The sequence below is a fragment of the Magallana gigas genome, unplaced genomic scaffold, assembly GCF_963853765.1.
Source record: "Magallana gigas unplaced genomic scaffold, xbMagGiga1.1 SCAFFOLD_47, whole genome shotgun sequence".
NCBI lineage: Eukaryota > Metazoa > Mollusca > Bivalvia > Ostreida > Ostreidae > Magallana > Magallana gigas.
In genome coordinates, this window is record NW_027062579.1 from 1 (window position 1) to 6,684 (window position 6,684).

The 6,684-nt window shown below is 32.2% G+C and overlaps 2 long non-coding RNA genes across 2 annotated transcripts; both read right to left on the reverse strand.

Annotated features, from left to right (window-relative positions):
- Positions 1-1,269: 1,269 nt before the first annotated feature.
- LOC136272561 (uncharacterized) lies at positions 1,270-2,429 on the reverse strand. Its single transcript, XR_010710558.1, has 3 exons — positions 2,378-2,429; positions 1,539-1,580; positions 1,270-1,310 (listed from the first exon to the last, which is right to left on the reverse strand). It is a non-coding gene; the product is annotated as an uncharacterized lncRNA (long non-coding RNA).
- A 442-nt stretch (positions 2,430-2,871) lies between these two features.
- LOC136272562 (uncharacterized) lies at positions 2,872-6,309 on the reverse strand. The gene is made up of 3 exons (XR_010710559.1): positions 3,357-6,309; positions 3,135-3,200; positions 2,872-2,958 (listed from the first exon to the last, which is right to left on the reverse strand). It is a non-coding gene; the product is annotated as an uncharacterized lncRNA (long non-coding RNA).
- Positions 6,310-6,684: the final 375 nt, after the last annotated feature.

Here is a 6,684-nt window from a genome sequence, read left to right on the forward strand (position 1 = left end):
CTCCACGATGATAATATTATATCCATCGGAAATCAGTATTTTGTTTTGCTTTAAAAGAAATGTTCTATCGGGAGCAATCCCGCGTTCGTTTAAATTGCCAGCGTACATTTGTCATGTCAGTTATACACATTGTGCTTTATATGACTTCCGTGTATACGTACTGTAGAAAAGTTGAGTTTAATTACCATGCATTCGAACCATTTTATTAACACATCTCCCAGTACTGAAACAATTCAAAATGTCTCTGTTACAGTAACACAGTGGGGCGTTAAACATGTGTACGTCCAGCTCTACAAGCATATGCACTGTCGTCAAGGCGACGGCCTGAATACAGCTAGCGACTCTTTTATCGATCGGTTACCTGAGTCTCGTAATGCATCTAAATATAGAAAGGGGCACAGTTATGAAACAAACAACAAAAATAAGGTCAAAGACGTTCATCTTTATGAAATGAATATGTACATATGAATAAAAACATTTGGGAATTTTATGTAGAATTATTTTTGTGCGCTGCATGTATCAGTTAGTGCATTAAAAAAAGCCTTTTCATAACCTCCTAAACGTGCGCACCCCCACAAAAATGGACCGAACTGACAACAATTGTTTCTGCAAATACTGGCTATAAATTACGAAAACATTAAATTGAATACCAAATTTTTATTCCATTACAAGTTATTGACAAGAAACTTTTGACGCATCTAACTCCCTAATTATAGGGGCCAGCCCCTTTTTTCTGTATACCGAATGAAAGGTCTTGGTAAGACCAAGATCTTTTAAATTACATGTTATAACAAGTTTTTATCAGGGAGAAAACTAACACGGAAAATACGCGATTTTTTTTTGAATTTTTTTCGTACCTTTGTTTCAACATCTATACCACCCCTTTTATTTGCATTTAAATAATAAATAAAATATATCTCGCACAAATTCAATGTATTAGCTTCCAAACCAGCCCATCTTTGAGACTCTGCCAGTCATCGTTATAGCTAAACCCCCCTGGACAAAAGAAGTCGTTAAATTTTACTAAAAGGGGAATAACTCAAAACCGGATGGGGATTTTCCTCAACTAAAATATGCAACGACAACATCACGCGGCATGTTATTAGTCCTGAAAATTTCAAAACAATCGGTGAACAAACGAGCGAGATATTAAGGATCAAAGTTGGCGTCTAGAAGAAAAAAAAAATAAGAAGAAATTTGAAAATTTTTCAGAATAATAGTAAGGTCTTCCGTTGGAAACGGAAGACCTTAACAAGCGATTTAATGCTTACCGGATGAAGACATTCCAAGAGCCTGTGGCTGGCGATCTTCTTTTATTAATAAGAATAAAATAAGTTGAACTTTAATATATCATGTATACATGGTAGATAACAGTAAATGTTTAACACAATTTTCAAACTAATGAAAATGAATTTTTGACATGAACATTTTTAGGCATAGAATGAAAAAATGCTCTGATATTTTAGTGCAACAAACAATTATTTTTATTACATTTATAATAACATCACAGAGTTCTTGAATAAATAATATGTACTCACTTGACACTGAAGTTTTAGAGGCCTCGTTTGAAAGACAGAAACCTGTTAATCAAAAGTGCACATATATATTCTTATTGCACTCATTAAACTAGCTATTAACTAAATAAACAATGAATAGATAAATGGCAGTGTTAAAAAAGTTTACATCAACATTTTGAGAAGGTCAAATCATTTAAAGTGGTATGGGGCACCTCCATGTTGTGAGGTACTATTTATTGAAATATAAACAATAGAATCTAGTATAATTTTATAAATAGTTTCTCTTCTAAAATTGCCATCTTGCAGCATAACACAGTGGGTTAGAGGATTCACTACTGATTTGTAAAACATTAGTTCGAATCCCGCTGGGGTTTTTAAAATTTTCACCTTTCTAAAAAATTTTAAAATGTATTTTTTTTGGTTAAGTATTGTAAAATTTGAAAATTCTCAACCGGTCAAAGTATTTTAATTAAAGTGAACTTTAATCCACATTAAAATCACAGATGTCACATACCCTCTTAAAGTCAAAAACAAAATGATGTTTTTTGTTTATATAAGAAAAGCTTATTAAGAACCTATAGTTAGTTGTTAAAATGCATGTGTGCATGTGCACATTAACCCAATGTATATCATTTTTACAATTAAAAATGTGCAAAACTCTAAATATTTTAATGCATCTTTCAAATCATCAGTTTGTACAATTATCATGACTTGTATTAGAATACAGTGCAGAACTTTTCTGCTTTTTACTAGTTTCATATAAGAAAAGATATTTGCAAATGCAAACATTAGCATTTCATCATGCAGAACTAATTAGGCATATGTGATCAAGAGGTAACAGGTTTTTTAAAAAAAATTACCAGATAATGTTGGTGCTTCTTCTATCATTTCTGGCTCAATGTCCACTTCATCTGAAAATGTTTAATCTCACATCTGTATTAGTTGTAAATAGGCCTAGTTCAATACTTGCACTTATAAAGGATAAATAAATTGGTTGTAAACAAATTATATTTAAATGAAGAATATTATGCAATGTACATCAAATATCAATATCCAGTAGACAGTATCCAGTGGACTCAGGGTGTGCACACGTGCACATCAATTGCACAATGATCAACTGCCTGTTCTAACCTCTTAGTTTATTTCTAATTGTATAAAACTTACCATATTGTATATTACACTGAGACATTTGAAAACATGGAAAACAAATGCAAAATAATAGTGATACACTTCTATAGAAAAACTTTTCTTGATCACTAATTTAACATTCACATTTCAATGGAAGTGCTTACAATAAACAATTTAATTAGCATGCAGACTTTCCATACATTACAATGTTAAATTGAGTATGCTTACTATGGACAGCTCCAGAAGAAGAGTCCAAAGAGTCAAAGCCCCCTTCAACTCCACAAATGACATCATTTGAGAGAACAGATACAATCTAGATATAAAGAATGATAAATAAAGCATAAAACATAATTAAAGCGATACATTTGTCTTATCTGATTTTGAAAGGTATAATGTAAGCGAAAATCTTGCCTGATTTTGTAACAGCATTGACTTATGGGTATATAATTATACCAACTGACATATCAATACTTAATGGTACTACTATACCTTTCTTTCCCAACATTTTAATTCAGGTGGCGCTGGGCCCCCACCAGTTTCTTCAGTTCTGATTTTCTGTAGAAGTGAAAATTATTTTTTGTATTAAAGCATGAATACATTTACATGTAGATGCATGAATGTTTTCTTACATATCATAGATTTTTTTTTTATAAATCAACAAGCTATAATTTCTCATGTAATACAGATTGCGAAAAATTATCCTTTTTTTACCTGTTGGCCTCTTTTTTCTTAGTGTGGCTTTGCAAGTCCTGCCATTTCTTCTTCACATCTTTCACCGTCCTTTGACAAGTTGAGCTTGCATTAATTCGGCATTCATAAGTAACATAAAGGTGAGTGATTAGCGTGTTTATGAAACAATTGTGGTGTGTATAAGTGCAAGGGTAGTTGGCAAGGACTGTTAGTGTTTTCTGAAAAAAAAATACCATAACGTTATAAACGAGGTTGGCCATTTGAAATCCATTGTAAACAATCCAAGAGAAGTAGCTCTTACTTAAATGTGTCGTTTATTAAAAACCAGTTTCACATAGCACAATGTTGTTTAATAAAAATAAAACGTCTTAAGACATACTTTTTTAACATTGTACTTTATACTGTTAAAATATTTAACAACCCCAGATTTCGCTGACAGACGATATACGCGATAAAAATCATTGGAGATACATGTACAACCCGTTTCATACCTCTCTGCAACTTCCAACCAAGCGTTGTGCTTAGTTTGGACGGTGAGCGTGGGGCCGAACTTCCCTCTAATCACCGACCAACGCTCCTCATCTGTCACGAGATCGACAAGAAGCTCTACTTGGCCCTCCAATTAGCTTTTCTCTCCATCTTCGCGTTGAATCCAACGTAAACAAATCGTCTGCTATGCAAACCGAAATTACCTCCGTTGACTGAAGAGTTCCGCTAAGTTGGACGTAACTCGCAAATCGTAAGTGCTACGTTTACGATATGTTTAGTGAAACGCTCAGATACGTGCACGCCCGGAAATCGTAAGTGTACTCGTACGTTTACGATCAACGACTTGTTAGTGAAACGGTCGCCAGTGCTGTACATGATACAATGTACAAAAGTGGTTAATAGCAATATCCAGTCTTGCTTCTATTATTAATCATAACACACTTTCAATTAGAGGTCTCCCCCTGACCATATCATAAAATAAAAGGGGAGAGGAGTGAAAGTCGTTGAGATCTCAAATAACCTGAAGGCGTTCACATTACCGTACGAAACATATGCATATGGTCCGGGCAATGCAGTTTTGTTTTTCTTTTTTACAAAGGACAGTATCTTGTATGTTTTCATACAAAAACTAGAGAGGGTTGGTTTACATGTTTTTTTAAAAACAAAAACAACAGCTCTTCTATTCCCAGGGTCCAGACAGTCAATATCCCCTTTAGAACATTTATACGAAAACCACTATAATTTGTTTTGATATATCAACTCTCATGTTTTACCTGACTGTTCAATTATCAACCATTCATTCAATGACACCACTTGACATTTAAAAAAAAGATAATTGTGCACACACCACACTTTAGTGTTTTTGTCTAGACACTTTTTACTTTACTAACAACAAGTCTACTGTTTATTTTAAAAAATCTTGAAAATAAATGTTTTTATTGTTGTTTTAAATACATGAAAAAAATGTTTAACTCATCTTATAATTTAGCTTATTTACATTATTTTACCATGATTAATTATTTAATATGAACAAGCAAGAGCAGAAAATTCCATCAAATGTTACAACCCCTACCCAAACTCTTGCCAAAGGCTTTCATGATATTTTTAATTTTTATGGACAGCTTCATTCATTCCCTACCCTAAATATTCCCTCATTTCTTTCATTCAAGAGCTGAATAAAATAAGTAATTTTTGCTTACATAATATACAGCTCTCCAACACTTATTAAATGGATTAATTTAACACGATATGGCTTTTTTGGTTCAATCCTTGAGTCAAAACCCCTTCCCAGAGGGACATAAAATTTACAATTTTGGTAGACGACTTCCTGGTCTACATAATTATAAATTCATTTTTTTTTACAGAGTGTGGGAGTACAGAAGAAAATTTTTTGAAAGTAAAATAGAATTTCTAAAATCGAACACATATAAATATTGCCAATTGAAAATTCACCATGTAGTTTTGAAGATGTTAAACTTGATTATGAATGACAAACAGCATTTACCCTAAATATGATATATGTGTGCATGTATTTCTAGTTTTTAGTTAAAACAAAACTGTACGGTGTATGTACCCTGCAATAAATATAAAAAAATGTAATCATGCACTGAACATATCTGTGTGTACAGAGTACATATACTACTGCTTTATTTATAGCAGAGCAAATTTAGTTAGGAAAGGTAAATCAAACCAGAGGCCTATAGATCACATCCCCAATAGTAATAATAGTTCTTTAATCATTCCATTTCGGTTTGCTTCATTATTAAGCTCTTTTGAAATATTACAAAATTTATATTTCAAGATATGACCATACATTAAACAAAACATATAAATACGCCTACTTTTCTGGACAATTTTTCCTAAGATCTAAGATGCATCAACTGATCAGTCTTATGATCCTTGGCATTAACGTATTAAAGATAACATTTAAAAATGAACGATAAAAGGGTGTAGCATTGAATTTCGTCTGAGGAATATTTTAAAACATTTTCTATATACCTTTCTGTCGACTTTGTAATATTTTTGACAAATAAATATATATCAAAATGGAAATCAGGAATTGCTATGACTTTTAAACCTATGCATCAGTTGTCATTCACTTTAAACAATCGCTTTGTAATCATTTTCAACAAGAAACTGAAACGAACTAGTGAAATTCAAGTAGAATTGTAAATTTTAAAACTCAAACTGATCTCAATCATTATGGAACTGATTCCGAACAAAATCATGAAAAGTCGGAAAAATAAAGCCTTGTGTCAAGTTTGTTTAATGGTCAAATGGTTTTAATCCTAATGATTTGATACGAAAATGATATAATGAACTTAGAGCCTGCTTTTTGTGATTCTCAAATCTGGGCTTTCGTAGTGAATACTTGTACCTTCTTTATTCGTTCCTAAAGGCATTGTATTCAGGTAAGTCGTTGGCAAAAGAGGTTTACACACTTCCTCTTCAGGATCTTCTGCATCGCTCTTTCTCTCGCAGGTATGATATCCTGAAAAAAGAGAAATGCGTGATATATTTCTTAATGGAAATACGCCAAAAATAGTTGGTGTAAATTTTTAATGCTAAGATAAATGATCCAAAAATCCTGTATCTAATAAAAATGCTATTTCTATATTTACATAGAAAACTACAGTCGGGTTGGATAAGGAAACATATACCCATTACGACAGAGCAAATAAAAATCCGAATGCGTTTAAGTATGATTTAAGAAATATCGAATTATTTTAGATACGAGTTAATTTAACTTTGAACATAACTCTTTTTCCTTAAACAAAAATGCTGAATTAAAATCTCTGGAAAAATATTTTTAAAACCCCATTTCTGTTCCACATTGTTTGATTTTAAAATACATTTCAGT